At 34.9% G+C, this 19,284-nt stretch overlaps 1 long non-coding RNA gene across 1 annotated transcript; it reads right to left on the reverse strand.

Moving 5' to 3' along the window:
• Positions 1 to 9,672: 9,672 nt before the first annotated feature.
• Positions 9,673 to 12,594, reverse strand: LOC121406405. Its single transcript, XR_005968794.1, has 3 exons — positions 12,016 to 12,594; positions 11,215 to 11,357; positions 9,673 to 9,970 (listed from the first exon to the last, which is right to left on the reverse strand). It is a non-coding gene; the product is annotated as an uncharacterized LOC121406405 (long non-coding RNA).
• Positions 12,595 to 19,284: the final 6,690 nt, after the last annotated feature.

Here is a 19,284-nt window from a genome sequence, read left to right on the forward strand (position 1 = left end):
ACTCCTACTACTACTACTACTACTACTACTACTACTACTCCTACTCCTACTACTACTCCTACTATACTACTACTAAAACTACTACTACTCCTACTTCTACTACTACTACTCTTACTGCTACTACTACTTCTACTACTGCTACTCCTACTACTACTACTACTACTATTTCGTACTGATTATGACTATAATAACATGAGTACATGGCTTCATTACCCTCGTAACATTTTGTATTAAAGTTTTAAAAAGATTATAATAAATATTTAAAAAAATATTTATAGCGATTCTTTATTTTCTCCCTCTGTGTTCACGCCTCTTACGCGCACACGGTCCTTGTTAATATACCGTGTGCGCGAAAGAGGCGTGAACACAGAGGGCGGCAAACATAAATCACAGAAGGATAGAGGTTGAAGAGTGAGGAATTAGAACTAGGGTGCTGATCTCATTTTTATGAGAAATGTTGTTGTTGATCCCTTTGTTGATACACGTATTTATTTATTTGTTTATTTATTTAAATATTTTACCAGGGTGCTCATTCAACATAAAGTTGGTCTCCCATGGGGCCCTAAAAGGCTATCATTATTGTTCTTCTTGTTTGTTGGTTTTGGACTCTTGGTTATGGTGGGAGTTGGGCAACTTGGGCTGTAGTCAGGTAGTCAAATGTGCTTAGAAAAAGTGCTTTAGGCATTTTGTGTTAATGCTGATTTATCAATTGTTTTAAGGTAATTCAGGGGTGCTGAAACCAAAAATGCTGTTTGCCAAACTTGATTCCGACGTTTTCATCCTCAAATTGGCAAAAAACAAAATGGCGGCATATTTAATGCAGTTTCCCATATTAAACGATCTTTATGGGTGATTATATTTCAGAAATTGGGATCTACGCGTTATTTTTTATACCTAGGGTTGCAAACATAATGAGTCCGATTGATTCGTCAGCCATCTTTAATTCCAAGATGGCTGCCATGGTTCACAGCTGCTGATTGATATTTAATAATTTGGCCAAATGTTTTATAATTTGGGGGCGATGATGGCATATTTACATTGTGATATCTTTAACGTGTCCGCCATTTTGCCTTGCCTGCATAGCAGAAGCAAGACATGGACGTCGCTTTTCCAATGGCGGCGATGACCCTGGCGGCGGCGCTTAACTGAGGTTAAGAATTTGAAATGTCATAACTTTTAGGGTATAGTTGTCTATTTCATGAAACTTAGGCATGTTAGGATTAAACAAAATATATTGAGACAGGTTTTACAGTTACAGAAGGTCGTCAAGTTTACATGAAAATAAAGCATGGCGTCGACAACGGCAGCCGTTGTACCATCAACTCCAAAAATAAAGTAAATCCTCAAAATCGAAATCAAATTCATCAAAAGGCTTTCAAGGCAAATAATGAATCAGGACAGGTTTACAAGATAGTCAGTGAGTGTGTCAGAGAATCAAGAGTCAGAGAAAATGACGTCAATAATGGACGTCAGGACGTTGTAACTTTGAAATGGTCCAAATTCATTATATATACACCTTGTAGAAATACCTTTGGGGTCTACCGAAAATAAAATAAATCATATGAAAAAATCATGCTTCCAAAGGGAACAAATTATATTGGAAAAATTTCAAGGTTTATCAGCTGTGCAGTTTTGCAAAAAGATGACCTAAAAATAGTCATCATAGTTTTTATTTTTAAAAAATCTGGATGCAAAGTGCATACACTATCTACCTAGAAACATTTTTGTGTCTTTCTCACGATTTCAAGGTTCAAATAATATAAGTGAAGACGAATTACATGGATACACCATTGTCCATTTTGTAGAAAATTGAAGAACGCTCCAAAAATTACATTCCAATTGGCCACCATTGATACAAAAACGACAATACTTCATATCTCATCTAGTGCCACTATTTTGGTGTGTCTGTTTATGAATCGTGAAAATACATTTTACAAGAATTTGTGACTTTATTAGATGGTAATGCAACAATAAGTAAATATCCGAAAAACAAATTCTAAAAAGTAACGTACACTTTCACCTAAAAAGTTCCATAATTCACTGATAATTTCAAGACATGTCATTTATGTGCTTAGGACTATCCTATGGTTTCAAGATTACGGGACATCAGTCATTTTTGATTTTTTACGACTGACCATCCTTTTTATTTGTCCCGATTATTGCAGCCTTCAAACCACAAAGTGTAGATTTTGTTCACCTAATTTTGACTATGTTTAGGTGATGGAGGTCTTTTTAGACTCATTTTGAAAGCGATCTTTAAATAATAGGTCAAATGGGCAGCTTCATACCATTGTAAATAATAAAAAAGTAATATTTAAACCTTGAAACCATAGTGTAGACAACAAAATCATATCTCCCGGATGGATTCTAAATAGATTATGCCAATTTTTAAGTATCAGCAGCCATTTTAGACTCCTTAATTGGAAGCCATCTTGGATTTTTAGACATACGGGACCATTGATTGCCCTTGTAACTTATCCTAATGTATTACTTGACCATTTAAATCAAGGTTTAGACAACATAATCATACACCCCAGGCGGACATTAAACAAACTATGTCAGCTTTTTAGGTAACAATAGCCATTTTAGACTCCAATCTCGGAAGCCTTTTTGAATTCCTGGACATGCTGGACCTCTGACTGTCCATGTAACTTGTCGTAATTTATTACATGACCCTTTAAACCATGGGGTGAACACCAAAATCATATACCCCAGGCTGATATTAAACAAACTATATCAGTTTTTTCGGTAAGAAAGGCTTATATAGACTCAATTTTTGGAAGCCATTAAGGATTTTTGGACATAATGGAACCAGTAATTGTCCTTGTAACTTGTCCCAATCTAATACTTGACCCTTTAAACCATGTGTTATACTAAAAAAATCATATTCTCCACGCGGTTATCAAACAAACTATGTCGGTTTGTAGTTAATGACAGACATTTTATTTTCCATTTTTGCACACCATCTTGGATTTTTGGACATAAAGGACCATATCATCTTTGTTACTTGTCCCAACGTATTTCTTGACCCATTAAACAACGGGTTAGACACCAACATCATATCCCCAAAGCAGATATTAAACAAACTATTTCGGATTTTAGGGTTTTTAGATTAAAACAGCTATTTCAGACTCCTATTTTGAAAGCCATCTTGGATTTTTGGACATAGTGGAGCGCTGACTGTCCTTGTAACTTGTCCCAGTTTACTTCTTGACCCTTGCATATCACCAATGAATAAAACCCAAATAAAAGACCCTAAAAAGGTAATAGATGAATTGTGAATTTTTAGGATATGGCAACCATTTTTACGCAATCTTTGATTTTCAGGTACCCTGGGGTGCTTATGTTTACTCTTTCCTTTTACCCCATACACCATTGAATGCATGTATGCACCGAAAAAGTGTCTAGGGTAGAGAAACTGCCGGTTATTTTAATTTTCAGCTGATGGCGGCCATCTTAGACGCCATCTTGAAAATAACCACTTTCCCGGATCTGGATTTTGGTGAATTTTTAGTATGTTATTCCTGAGATCAAATAATACCAAAAATCGTTGACAAACATTTTTGTTCCACGTTTTGGGGGTCAGAATAGAGTAAAAATGGGTGTAGAATGGCGGCCATATTGTTTTTGCCAATTTGAGGATTTTAATATCAAAATCAAGGTTGGCAAACAGCAAATTTGGGTTCAGCGCCCTCAAATTATGCTAAAACACTTCTAAAGTCAGCATTAACACGATTTGCCTAAGGCAGTCTACTTTTCTCAAATCTGGACCTGACTACTGTACATAGTGCCGTTTTTTTTTGTTTTTTTTTGTGTATCCCTAATTCTCCCCTAGTATAATCTAACGCCTGTAGGTTTAAGCAAAGGAAAAGGAAAAGGGAAGAAATGAAAGGCGGAAAATAAAGAAAGAATCGCTATAAATAATTTTTTTAATATTTATTATAATCTTTTTAAAACTTTAATAGGAGTAGTAGTAGTAGTAGTAGTAGTAGTAGTTTTAGTAGTAGTATAGTAGGAGTAGTAGTAGGAGTAGTAGTAGGAGTAGGAGTAGTAGTAGTAGTAGTAGTAGTAGTAGTAGTAGTATTAGTAGAAGTACACTGTTAATCTGGCTGTGTAAAATCTTACACAACCTGTGTAAATTCTTACACAACCGCTGCATCATATATGAACCCAGCAACGGTTGTGTAAAACTGTACACAACCCGGGTTGTGTACATTTTTAAGTAGCAGTTGTGTAAATTTTCTACACATGAATTGTGTAACCATAATTTTACACAGCCAGGTTGTGTAAATTTTCTACACATGAATTGTGTAACCATAATTTTACACAGCCAGGTTGTGTAGGTGCTTTTCACAGTAGTTGCTTAAAACTTACATATGAGTTGTTGAATTTTCATTTTACACAACCCGGGTTGTGTACATTTTTAAGTATCAGTTGTGTGAATTTTCTGCACATGAATTGTGTAACCATAATTGTACACATCCAGGTTGTGTAGGTGTTTTTCACAGTAGTTGCTTAAAACTTACACATGAGTTGTTGAAATTTCATTTTACACAACCAATTGTGTCAGACAGGCCACTCTTTGACACATGCATGTATACATACAGACATAAAGAATTGTGTGTTATGATGTACAGTATTTATTTCCATTCATAAATCAATTCCATACGTTCTTCCAAATGCATCAAAAATACATTTTCATGCAATACATCAAACCGTAAATAAAATCAATTTAACCAATTTTAATGGTTTTAAAGTATACAAACATGTACTTTCACAATTTTTAAAGGAATATTTAGCAATTTCACACTGAATTTACATGTCAGTAGAATGAATATCGTACAAGTAAATAAAACTGCAACACTCCTTTCTCTGAATAAAATAATTGACACTTTCTGATCCTGTTTTCTGAGAGTATTTGCATATAAACTATTTTTGCCCTATTAATTCAACAAATCCAGTCAGCCTAGATGTGCTACTGGTCAATTTTATATACTACTGAATATACTTGCATGTTCTTAAATCGAATTTGACAGCGTGCTTAAGTTTTCTATATTTTGCTTCTAGACTATACAGGGCTCTATACTGTTACAATTGCTGAACGATCAATTTTTATTTTCTTAGGCAATTCATATACTGAAAAAATAACATCAGTCTATATAACTTTTCATGAAAGAGGGCTCATATCATGGTTTTATTTTTTTCCCCAATTTCTCTCATTTTATATAGAAAATAAAAACAAGAAAACCAATTCCTGATCACCAAGCCTAGCATTATAATAAGTAAATATCCACTATTAATCACTGATTTTTTTTTAATCCCAAAATGGCATGAAGACATTTAACATCATGGAGCAAAAATATGAGATGAAGAATGCCAATCTAAGTATTAACCCTAAAAAGACTGGGGGGGGGCTGATTCAGCACCCCCCTCGACATTTTTCGCAATAAATCCGCCGTGGAAAATTTTTTGACCGCGTCGTTTGCTGACTTTTTACTTTCAAGTCTCACGCAACTTTTGAGACCAAAATTGTGACCCCCGAGTACGCGCTTTTGAAATTACGCAACATTTCGTAAGTGCATGCAGACCCAAATTTACTCAAAAACGTGAATTTGTGTACAAATCCAATGCAAATGGTGTTTTAATCCCAAATTCATAAATGTATCATTATTTTTCCTTTTACTGCTTAAAATCAATTAATTTTATCTTTTTTACGGTCAAAATAATGTCCCCGACAATTTCCATTTAAAAAACAATAAAAAACAAAAAGTTGAAAAAACAAGGAAATACATAAGAAATTTAGAAAACAATAGAATACATAAGAAAATAAATGTGATGTTGAAAATTTAAAAAATAAATTTGATCAGATGCCTATCTAGAGTATGTGAAACAAGAACTAGCATTTCAGGGGCATTATTTTATTAATTAGAGCATACTTATGATTTTACGCATAAATTAGCATAATTAATGAGACATGAGATTTTTTGCAGAATTTGATGTTATAGTTTTGTATGTAATGCGTGTGCCAATTTTCGTCGCAATCGCGCGATCGACGGCCGAGATCATAAGAGGGGGCTGAAACAGCCCCCCCCCCCCACCCAGTCTTCTTAGGTGTCGAAATAGCCCAGTCAATTTAGGGTTAACCCTAAGTAGACTGGCTATTTCAACGCCTAAGAAGACTGGTGGGGGGGGCTGATTCAGCCCCCCCCCCCCTATGATTTCGGCCGTCGATCGCGACGAAAATTGGCACACGCATTACCCATGGCATTATCTAAAAAACTATAATATCAAATTCTGCAAAAAATCTCAATGCTCATTAATTTATGCATAAAATCTTAAGTTTGCTCTAATAAAATAATGCCCCTAAAATGCTAATTTTTGTTTCACATACTCTAGATAGGCATCTGATCAATTTCATTTCAACATCACATTTATTTTCTTATGTATTCTATTGTTTTCTAAATTTCTTATGTATTTGTTTTTCGACTTTTTGCTTTTCATTGTTTTTTCAATGGAAATCGTCAGGGACTTTATTTTGACTATAAAAAAAATAAAATTAATTGATTTTAAGCAGTAAAAGGAAAAATAATTTATGAATTTTGGCTAAAAACACCATTTGCATTGGATTTGTACACAAATTCATGATTTTGAGTAATTTGGGGTCTGCATGCACTTACAAAATGTTGTCTATTTTCAGAACCGCGTACCGGGGGGGGGGGTCAAAATTCTGGTCTCAAAAGTTGCAAGAGACTTGAACGTAAAAAGTCATCGAGTGACGTGGTCAAAAAATTTCGCTCGGCGGATTTATCGCGAAAAATGTTGAGGGGGGGGGCTGAATCAGCCCCCCCCCCCGTCTTCTTAGGGTTGAACTATATCCGACATGCACTCAAATATTTGAGAAGGACTTGTTGCTCTCAGAAAAGAAGGCATTATTGGTGATGGACTGTGAGGTTGTAATCTGTTTACATATTCAATACATATGTAGATATGTTTAAACATATCGATACATTTTGATGACATTTGAAGTTGTCACAAAAGTGAAACAATTTTTCAGCTACTTAATCCGTTTTATAGTAATATCTATACAATGTTTGACTTCTCTGCATTGTTGAATTTTCAATAGATATTTGACTACATAGACAACTTGGCAACAATATTTCAGTGAAACATCTGCAGTAATATAAACCAGTTTCGACTGATCTCAAACTATGTTAAATACATATATGTTTATTCTATCAATTATGAATTAAGGCCCCGTTGATACGTTTTTCCTTGTTCATAACCCTTAAATTTTGCTGTATTCTCTTTTCATTGAAAACAGCCAATTTGATGGGAGAAGTGATAAATCAAAAGCTTCATGACTGTTACAACTTGAAGAGGATCACAGGCAATTTGCATGAGAAAATTTTATATAAGCCAAAAATATGACAAGAGCTGGAAAAAAGGCAGTCCCCATCTCAAAGTCCTTGATTGATCCAGATGTGACATAACCAATAACTCTCACATTTAGCTATCATATTCCATTTAACTTTCATCCATAAACAATGTAAACATTTGCAAAAATATAAATAAACAATACCAGGTTGTTTGTATGTGTGTCAACACATATGTTGCAATTTAGTCCAGATATCCATCCAGATGAGTTTTTGTCATTTTCACATTGATAACTCTGTCATGGTTTGAAAAAAGGAAGTGACAGCTTTCTCAAAACTTTTTTTAATATTTTTTTTTTTACTTTACGAGACGTACTTGACATGTGAGCAACAAAAGTAATATTTCTTGACTTTTGAATTATGATATACTGTTTAGTCAAAAGGAAGCAAGTGACAAATTATTATGGGAACAGATAATTCAATGTATCTGCAGAACCTGATTCCCCCCCCCCCTCATAATTTGGGAGTGCTCATTTTGTGAAGCAAAACAGAGTAATGACACCAGGCTTATGAATTATGAGCATTTGTGTTCCGCACCCCCAAATGCTCATTTTGTGAAACAAAACTTGCTTTTCTGTGTTAAGTAGCTTATAAGCTTTCAAATGGTATATGATTTGTCTATTTCAGTTTTGGTTACGGTCTAAGTCTTTAATCATTAACAAGGAGAACCAAGAGAAATCGCCTATTTAATACAAAACTACTGTTACTTGCTTCCTTAGTACTGAATGCTGCCTATTCAGATTAAAATTCCTTCTTGATGTTGCCCAGCAAAGTTCAAAAGCTGAGCAGGACAACACCACTCAAAGCACCGGGAGGCAATTCATGCACCAATTGCTGGAGCATTTGCCATGCAGGAAAACACTGGGTGTGGTAGTCAACATCCAGCACATAGGTTAACTTAAAGCAGACATCTATAGCTTGCTTGATGGAAGTACATGTACACTGGACGGTGTTACGCTCGACAATGACAAAACCTGGATCGGTTTCCACAGGGTGCCTCCAAGGATCAACAAGAAAGGCTGTGGTCGATCCTTTGCATCAAGATCGGCCAAAGAATATTCAGTGGATGTTCCTTCCTGTATTGAACAGATGAGATTCAAGGGAAAGTTGACTAAGTGCAGGCAATTTACTCTGTCATGATAAAAATGTTCTTGTTTTCATAAAATAATATATTTTCAGCTTCTCAATAAATGACACATAATGAGATTAAATCAACATTTTACAAACACAGAAAAGAAAATATGTCATATTGGATTGCACCCCAATAGGTGGTTTAGTTACATTTTGTGCTTGAATTCGAAGTAAACTATTTTTTCCTTGTTAACAGAACTATTGAAACTACCATGACATGTTAAGTATCATATTGCAACTGTGTTGGCAAGCTATTAGCCTGCAATGTTTCAATAATATAGGTAAGTACCATTGCCCCCCCCCCCACCACAAAAAAATAAATAAAATGAAGTAGTAAATATATAAATGAATAAATACATAAATTTCAAAAATAAACATTTTGGCCCCTAAACAAGTTGTAGCCAAAATATGATCTCGAGGGAAAAAGCTTGGGGGAAAATACCCTAAACACGTTTGGCTAGTCTTTAAAAAAAAAGCCTTGGGGAAAAACATACCCTGAATATGTTTGACCCTGCGATTGACCATTAACCAGTCTTTCAAAACCACCCTTTTTCTTGAAAATCTGTGTTTTTGATACCCTTAGCAAGTCCACGCGTGGACCGCGTCCAAAACTGAAAAAAAACACCCCTTTAAACAAGTTTTTTGGTCACACGTGTGTACAGCAATATGTTTGACTGCCCCCCAACCCGGGATTGGGTGAAGGGTTTTCTTTTTTTTGTCAACAGGAATTTGGCTGATTAGGTAGTAAGTTTTGAACAAATTACTGGACAGGAAATTGACCCCCCCCCAAATTAAGGGTTAAATTTTAAGTTAAAAGACAGTATTTATCCATTTATTGTTGTTAAAAACGAATTCCTTGTCCAAAATAACATAGAAATTGACACAACATTGTTTTTCGGAAGGCCACCCTTCAATTTTTTACTGCAATGCTAAGTTATAATGTGATATAGGATGTCAAGGTAAACAAATGTGCCTAGCACACCATTTGATTTTTAGAGATTATAATTCAAGGATTCTGGAAGGGTTGCTCTCCGGTCCACAGTAGTCAACAATTCTGCAATTAATCTCCTCTTCACCCTAAAAGGCCACGGTGCGGGGGCCTCCACTGCCTTTTCCGTGGTAATTCCGCTGCCCGAAATTTTTTGACCGTGCCGCTCACAGAGATTATACTTTCAAGTCTCGAGCATCTTTTGAGACCAAATTAAAAGTTCAACTAGTGCATTGTTTTACATCAAAGGGCTATTGTTTCGGGCTGCTTTTCTTATGTTTGCTATCCTTGCTTCCACAGCACCACAAAACAAGAATACAAGATACTTACATATCCTGTGATTCCGTTGATGTCCTTCAAAATTTTGAATTGATCCAGAAGGCTGTGCGCAAGGCTTTCCTTCACTTGTGATGGTGGGCTTTCAAAAAATAGGTGTAAAATAGATTGAATATACAAAACAAGATTTGATTTGATTAAAAATGCAAAAGATGAAATTTGCCAAAAATATTAATAACATGTACTGAAAATATGATCAGAAGTACAATAGAATAAAGAGGTAAAGTCATATTAAGAGGTAGAGATAATGAACTGTATATCCCTATTTAAACAATATGTTTAAACTTGAAAAATTGGGCTGGTTTGGACTTTTTTAGACTACATGTAAGTGGGTGGGCCTTCCAATCTCGTCTGCCAAAATCACAATCATGCTGATATCCGGCACTTGCATTTCATACGTGGACTACAAGTGTGAATTGAAGTTTGTAAGAAATAATTATTAAACAAATTTAACCATGCAAATTTCTACGCAAAAATCTCCATATAAACAAGTCCACCCAAATAAAAAGTTGATTGGAATAAATAGATAAAAATTAAACAAGCATAATACTGAAAGTTTAATCAAAATCAGATGTAAAATAAGAAAATTTCAAAGTTTCACTTAATTTCACAAAACAATTACCTACATTATATGCACATCCTGGTAGATATACAAATTAGGCAACTGATGATGTAGGCCACTCACTTTTTCTTTTGCATTTTGTTACATGCAATATGGAATATTTTAATTTTCTCCTCATTGTTATGATAAACAAAGTTTTCCTTCCTGAACAAGTGAAACTGCCATTGTTTTAACATTTTGTGGCTCAACCAAAAGGGGCCTTATTGTAAAATCTGTGAAAATTGAAATATTACATTATTCATACAATAAAACAAAAAAGAAATAGTGACATTATCAACTCTCTCATTTGCATATCACTGAGTTGTGCTGTTTTGTGAAAAATAAGCAAAACTAAAATGTCATTACTTCCTTATTTTACAACAGATTTTGATGAAATTTTCAGTTTTCTTTTTGTTTGATTTTTTCTATTGAATCTGGGGATTTTTTCTGGGATGGACTAGCCCTTTAATTTCACTTGGTGCATTTCAGGATAATTAAGCAAAAGTCTGGGGTGCCAGATGAACTGCTATTTCTAATCACTTGAGTGAGGTTATTTCATGTTGATGGCAAGGCATGAGTGAAGGTTCCCTTCTTTTTAATCTGAGCTTCAAACAGGTGAGAAAAAACAGAATTTTGAGCGTGCAGCAATCTATAGGGGACGTAATGACTGATCGAAGAGATATGCAGAGGAAATAGGCGCAAATTCAACCCCCAAATACACTTACTTCCATCAATGCTCTTCAATTAGATGGTTAACCAACACTCAGTTGAGTTGAATTCTCTCGCTGTTGTTTAGAACCCGTCCTCGAGTTAATGCCTCCAGCAAGCCCCTTCCGTTTCTACCTTTCAAAATGATGCTTTCAACATCCTGAATAGAAATCAATTTCATAAATCTATTATGATTATCATCATTTTGATTGATATAGCTTAGCCAAACAGCCCTCTATGACCCATATAACATCAATGGGGCAAGATCTATAAACAAGTATGGTCAGTTCCCCCATATCTGCGCGGTCTCCCAAGTCTGCGCACCCACCTATCTGCACAATTCTAGTAAAAGAAGATACACAACAAGCATGAACTTTACACATGCAATACATCGACAGGTATTCATAAAAAAATTCCTGAATCGTGTGCAAAGTGAATGAGTGCGCAGACATGGGGTTATACCATTTTTTTTCAATCTGAAAATGACTGCCCGAGGTTTTTCAAGGAAATTCTATATTTTCTTTCATTTTTCAATGAGAAATTGGGTACACTATACTCTTTATAATATAAGGAACATTACTAACCAACATATTTTGTGAAATAAGAAAAAAATTATGTTAAATCTTAACTTAAATTGTTAGGTGCGCAGACTTGGGGCCCACCATCATGTTTTACCATAGGCTTAACCATTAAAACAATTTAAAAATAGTCAAAGCAATCAATCAATTGAATCATGTACATGGAATGATTTAGCTACAAACGGTATACATGTAGATCTAACACCCCACATTCATATTTATAGTCTTACAAATACTTACAAATTCATAGGGGCATCTGACCCTCTTTCTTGGTTTTGGTGTCGTTTTATCTTGCAAAACTGGATCCTCATCCTCACTCAGCTCCATAGGCCTCTGAAATTACAAAGTACAAAAATCACTTTAAGACATTTTACAGCTAAAGGGAGATCCATGCCATTTTCACCAAATTATGACAAGTAACAAAATATATTGCCACATATTTAAGTTTTCTACTTTATTCATGCCATCTTTAACTGTAACTCTAACGTTCGAGTAAAACAAATTTATCAAGAGATGTTGCAATGCGGGAGCGAACGGCCACGGCAACTTCTGGGTTGCACATCGCATGCGGTGCAATTCAGCAGCACGCATTGACTTTAATTTGAATGTCGAATGAAAGGCGGGGGATGTCAAATGATGGGCGTAAAACATGGCGATTCATTTCAAGATTTTATTACCTATTGAGATAGAATTATAAAATGACCATTGCAATTAAAAATAGACAAACAAATATTGCTGCAAACATCATTTTCTGAAAAGAAATTTTAGAACAAAAAATATTGCATAAAAGCCTAACTTGATCTAGAAAAAACATCCAACTTAGGCACATGTCGAATTTTGGCGAATCCTTAATGCTTGAAATTGAACTAAAGCCTTGATTGTTTCTACACTTGACTAGTATCACAGTTTCAATCTAAGTTAGATTGGAACTGAGTGAAACAATTAGGCCTAAGGCTTCAACTTCAAGCATAGTCTATCCCCAAAACAAGAGAAAATATGCCAAGCATTACCCACATTATTTCACCACACAGGGGTTACTAATAGGCTTGGTCACATTTGTTCTATGGCGGCCGTACGGCGAGTCAAAAACAGCCGTTTTATTCATTTTTATTAAAACCACCTACGGTACCGGTATATTTAGCTGGTACAAAAATGTTAAAACGACTGTTTTCGACTCGCTGTACGGCCGCCGTAGAACAAATGTGACCTGGGTTTAACTCAGGACAAAGTTATTCATAACCTTGTACACCAGATAAGTGGTTCGTTCAACCATGCGGTAGGTAGAATACCGCACCGCTGAATTCGCATCGCCGACCAGCTGCGGACTGAGGCCAGGTACCGGTACGGCGCCTGTATACGCGGTAGCCAATCAATCGCACACGCACCACTCGCACTCAGTCATGCACTGTCGATCCAACTCACGGCTCTCTAACGTTAGATCTGTAGCTAAAGCAAGCTTACTTAATTCCACATTCGACCACACTCGGATCCCTCCCAAGAGGCTTACCTTTAGAATCCAATGTCATGAATCGATTACAAAAATCTCTAGATTTTAAAACGAGAAAAACAATGGATACGACGTACTTTTTCAGAACTTTATACTTAATAAGTCTTTGAGACAGAAGTGGATACTAAGATACGTGGATACACATGGATACGAGGATACGTGGATACTACTGGGATACGTACGTGGATACGTAGGATAAGTGGATACATGGATACGATGATACATGGATACGAGGATACGCGGATACGAGGATACGCGGATACGTGGATACGAGGATACGTGGATACGCGGATACGAGGATACGGCCGGGCATCTGGGATGTTTGTGGACAAAAGGGGGAAAGGAAGGGAGAGTCCAGGGTGACCAGATTTCACAAAATGAAATACGGGACAATTGACAAACGAAGATCAACAAAGAAGCCCACCCACACAAAGTGTGGGCTTCTGAGAATCCATAGTATAATTATAAGACTTTTGAAAAAAAATATAAAGAATTAGAAGGGAAGGTGAACGAAAGAATGATCGAAGGAGAGAAAGAAAAGAGATGATTGGGAAGGAAAGAAAATAAAGGAAAACAGAAAAAATAACAGAAAGTTAGAATAAAAGAAGGATGAAAGAAATAATAAAAGAGATAAAAAAAGGTTTCCGTCATTCTTTGAAATGAATGTAGAAAGAAAGAAAGAAAGAAAGAAAGAAAGGAAGGAAGGAAGGGAAGATTACTAAATGTCTGAAAGACAAAATAAAGGAGGGAATTAAAGGGGGAAAGGTGAGAAAAAGGAGGAAAGAAAGAATGAAGGAAATAAACATGTTTCCTTCATTCTTTGAAAGAAAGAAACAAAAGAAAGAAAGTAAAAATAAGGGAAAAGAATAAGAAGGGAAAAATAAAGAAAGGAATAAACAGTGGAAGGGAAGAATGAAGCTAGGAGGAGAGAACGAAAAAAGAGAAAATAATGGAAGGAGAGAAAGAACGAAAAGAAACAGGAGACGAAGAGAGAAGGATGCCAAGGTAATTATAAGGAAAGAAAGAATGAAGGAAATAAAAAAGTATATTTGATAAAGAAGGAAAGAAAGAAAAATGAACAGACAGAGAGAGAGAAAAGAAAATGTCTAGGAAAGAAAGATAGATGGAACAAAAAAGGCAAGCAGAAAGGATATAGGGTATATATAAAATAAAGAAAAAGGGAAAGTTCAAACTTCAAGTAAACAAAAAAATCCAATTACTAATAAAAATCTTAATTTTATTTGGTGTTTTTAATGTATTTTCAAAATTTTAAACATAAAATGTTTTAGAAATGAATAAAATTTCAAAGTGAAAATATTGTCAAACTTAAAAATTAGATGAAGCATCGCAGCATCGTGCACACCAAGACTCAAAACGAAAGCTGAAACAACTAGATCTATGAAAAGTCAATAACATGTTCCTCCGATTACATCTCCAAATCATTAATCTGAGAATCCATAGTATAATTATAAGAATTTCCCGCCGATTTTGTGATTATTTTGGTGGAAAAACTGTCATGTGAGATGTTTGCACCATTGAGAATTTGCTTCGATCCTCCATGCCTAGCTAGTAGCCTGCCACACACAGGCAGGAGGCCAGTTCGTTTGCAATGTATTAGGTTAGCAAGAAATCACCGCAGAACTTGCAAAAGTTCACAGTTATCGATTTAATTGTTGTCCCTGCTTCGTCAGCTGTTGGTTATTTAATGAAAATTCGCCACTTTTAAATGTATTAACTATATTTTGTTCAATATTCTGAAATACGGGACAAATAGGCGTCCCGGGAAGGGTTTGTCGGGACGCCGGGACACAGGAGCAAAATACGATTTCCACACAAAATACGCGCTTGTGTATATACAAAACGTGATTAAAATATGAAATTTCTGATCGCAATAGGCCCTATAACATATTTTTATTCGCGCTTTGCACTCGAATCACTAAGTTTAGTCAGATAACATTCCTCTTCACCACTTCAAATAGCGCTAAGAAAGTCATGTCTTTTCATAAACCGGTCACTTTATTCAATTTTTATCTAGGTATAAATTCATGAAATATTAGAAATTACATTTCATAATAAAGAATTAAGAATAAAACGATTCATATAGGACTAATACTTATTCGTATTTATAATCAGAACGAGACATTCACATAATAACCAACCAATGAAAGTCAAATCCAATTTAAAACGAAATATTATATCAAAGGCGTCATTGCATGCCGATGTTCTGTTACAAATGCAGTTCTAGTACTCCATGTTCTTTTGAAAGTCTTCTGGATGTATAAGTAGGAAGATAATTTTTTTAAATAAGTAATTTATATGCCAATGATGCAGTATCTCATTCACAAAAATTTTATTGCACTCCCTTACTTCTTATTCCTATTTTTCTTCATTCTCTTCTCCCTCTTTTCCTTTTCTCTTCATCAAGTTCATTCTTTCTATAATTTTTGAAAAAAAATAAATTATACAATGTATGCCATTCATGCAATAACTCATTCACAAAACTTTATATTCACTCCTTTACTTCTTACTCACATCTTTCTTAAAAAATCGGACAAAAAAAATTAATTATCAGGTCAATTTTGAACTATTAAATCTCTAGTTTTAAGTTAAAAATGATAAATAGAACGACTCATATTAGATAATTCATAATCAGAACGAGACATTCACATTGACGAATGGCTAAGATACACCCAGGGAGTAGGAATGACTGCTTAAATCCGATGACCAAATCTGTAAGTGTTTAAGTAAAATTGGTTCTTTAGCGCTTTTTAAACAACGAGATAAAAGCGCAACAAGACATAGCCCTGAATGAAATTAATTTGTTTAAAAAAGGGATTGTGATGTAGGCCCTATACGATGTGTCTCGTTGCAATCACAAGCAGGACGGGGTGAAATTAGAACGAAGCATCACACACCTAATTACCCTTTCTGCCAGATAATTTACATCGTTTTTAATTTGTATTTTTCTTGAGAGAAAGATAGAAAAGGGTATACTTTAGTGAATTGTTCCAAATTGGCTCTTCTCTTTATAGCGAAACATGTATCAATTGCCTAAGCCTATATTATTACAATTTGACCTATAAATTTTAATCCTTTTTAGAATTGATTTTATTTAAGTTGATTTCAGTAAACAAAACATAAATAAACTATTTGGATTATTACAGATTTTTCAGTAAAGGCTAATATAATAACATGTACGAATATGCAGCTTATAAAAGGTGAAGTCTATACCCAAAAAATTATTGATTTGAATCAGTAGAAAAATAAGTAACAAGCCAATTTCATCAAAAAAATATGTAAAATAAGAAAGTTATGCCTTTTGAAGTTTTTGCATATATTACGCAAACCAATTACAATCATGTACAGCTCAGTGATAAGTAATAAGACACGAGCAACAGATAACAACAAAATAGTAAGAAAGTGGATATTAAGAACGATATACCACACTGAGACGTTTTGGTTATATTGAAATAACCAATCAATTTCAAAACATGTCGCATAGAGACATATTTGACATGGTTACAATTCGACGATTAATTTCACCCCGTCCTGCTTGTGATTGCAACGAGACACATCGTACAGGGCCTACATCACAATCCCTTTTTTAAACAAATTAATTTCATTCAGGGCTATGTCTTGTTGCGCTTTTATCTCGTTGTTTAAAAAGCGCTAAAGAACCAATTTTACTAAAACACTTACAGATTCGGTCATCGGATTTAAGCAGTCATTCCTACTCCCTGGGTGTATCTTAGCCATTCGTCAATGTGAATGTCTCGTTCTGATTATGAATTATCGAATATGAGTCGTTATATTTATCATTTTTAACTTAAAACTAGAGATTTAATAGTTCAAAATTGACCTGATAATTATTTTTTTGTCCGATTTTTTAAGAAAGATGTGAATAAGAAGTAAAGGAGTGAATATAAAGTTTTGTGAATGAGTTATTGCATGAATGGCATACATTGTATAATTTATTTTTTTCAAAAATTATAGAAAGAATGAACTAGATGAAGAGAAAAGGAAAAGAGGGAGAAGAGAATGAAGAAAAATAGGAATAAGAAGTAAGGGAGTGCAATAATTTTTTTGTGAATGAGATACTGCATCATTGGCATATAAATTACTTATTTTAAAAAAATTATCTTCCTACTTATACATCCAGAAGACTTTCAAAAGAGCATGGAGTACTAGAACTGCATTTGTAACAGAACATCGGCATGCAATGACGCCTTTGATATAATATTTCGTTTTGAGCACAAATTGGATTTGACTTTCATTGGTTGGTTATTATGTGAATGTCTCGTTCTGATTATAAATACGAATAAGTATTAGTCCTATATGACTCGTTTTATTCTTAATTCTTTATTATGAAATGTAATTTGTAATATTTCATGAATTTATACCTAGATAAAAATTGACTAAAGTGACCGGTTTATGAAAAGACATGACTTTCTTAGCTCTATTTGAAGTGGTGAAGAGGAATGTTATCTGACTAAACTTAGTGATTCGAGTGCAAAGCGCGAATAAAAATATGTTATAGGGCCTATTGGCTTGCGATCAGAAATTTCATATTTTAATCACGTTTTGTATATACACAAGCGCGTTTTTTGTGTGGAAATCGTATTTTGCTCCTGTGTCCCGGCGTCCCGACAAACCCTTCCCGGGACGCCTATTTGTCCCGTATTTCAGAATATTGAACAAAATGTAGTTAATACATTTAAAAGTGGCGAATTTTCATTAAATAACCAACAGCTGACGAAGCAGGGACAACAATTAACCCTATCTAGGCCGGGGGGGCCTCGGAGGCCCCCCCCCCCCTCAACAAATCGCGCAATATTTTCGCCGCGCGAAATTTTTTGACCGCGCCACTCGCTGACTTTTTACTTTCAAGTCTTGCGCAACTTTTGAGACCAACTTTGCGTCCTCCGGGTACATGGTTCCGAAATTACGCAACATTATGTAAGTGCATGTCAGACCGAAAATTGCTCAAAAACGTGATTTCGTGTACAAAGTCAATGCAAATTGTGTTTTCAACCAAAATTCATAAATGTATGATTATTTTTAGTTTTGCTGCTCTAAATGTATTTATTTTATGCTTTTTATGATCACAGAAGAGTCCCCAACAAATTTCATTGAAAAACAATGAAAAACAAAAGGTCAAAAAACAAAGAAATACATAAGAAATTGCAAAAAACAATAAAATACATAAAAAAATGATTTGATATCGCAATTTTTTTCATGTACACTTGCTAAGAACACCACAAAGAGTTTCTATACCAAAAACTAGTACATTTGGAGCTTTATTTAGGGAGTTAGAGGAAAAAGTATGATTTCGCATACTAATTACGCATAAATTAGCATAATCACTTCATAGCGACTCACACGAAAAAAATTACTATACAATCTTGGAGATTATGTCCCAGGCAACCAGCATGCCAATTTTCGGCGCGATCGCGCGGTCGACGGCCGAGATCTTAGGGGGGGGCCTGGGAGGCCCCCCGGCCATATGAACTCCCAAAATACCCCGGCCTAGATAGGGTTAAATCGATAACTGTAAACTTTTGCAAGTTCTGCGGTGATTTCTATACATTGCAAACGAACTGGCCTCCTGCCTGTGTGTGGCAGGCTACTAGCTAGGCATGGAGGATCGAAGCAAATTCTTAATGGTGCAAACATCTCACATGACAGTTTTTCCACCAAAATAATCACAAAATCGGCGGGAAATTCTTATAATTATACTATGGATTCTCAGATTAATGATTTGGAGATGTAATCGGAGGAACATGTTATTGACTTTTCATAGATCTAGTTGTTTCATTTTGAGTCTTGGTGTGCACGATGCCGCGATGTTTCATCTAATTTTTAAGTTTGACAATATATTTCACTTTGAAATTTTATTCATTTCTAAAACATTTTATGTTTAAAATTTTGAAAATACATTAAAAAAACACCAAATAAAATTATGATTTTTATTAGATGATTGGATTTTTTTGTTTACTTGAAGT

This window comes from Lytechinus variegatus, chromosome 1, assembly GCF_018143015.1.
Source record: "Lytechinus variegatus isolate NC3 chromosome 1, Lvar_3.0, whole genome shotgun sequence".
Lineage (NCBI taxonomy): Eukaryota > Metazoa > Echinodermata > Echinoidea > Temnopleuroida > Toxopneustidae > Lytechinus > Lytechinus variegatus.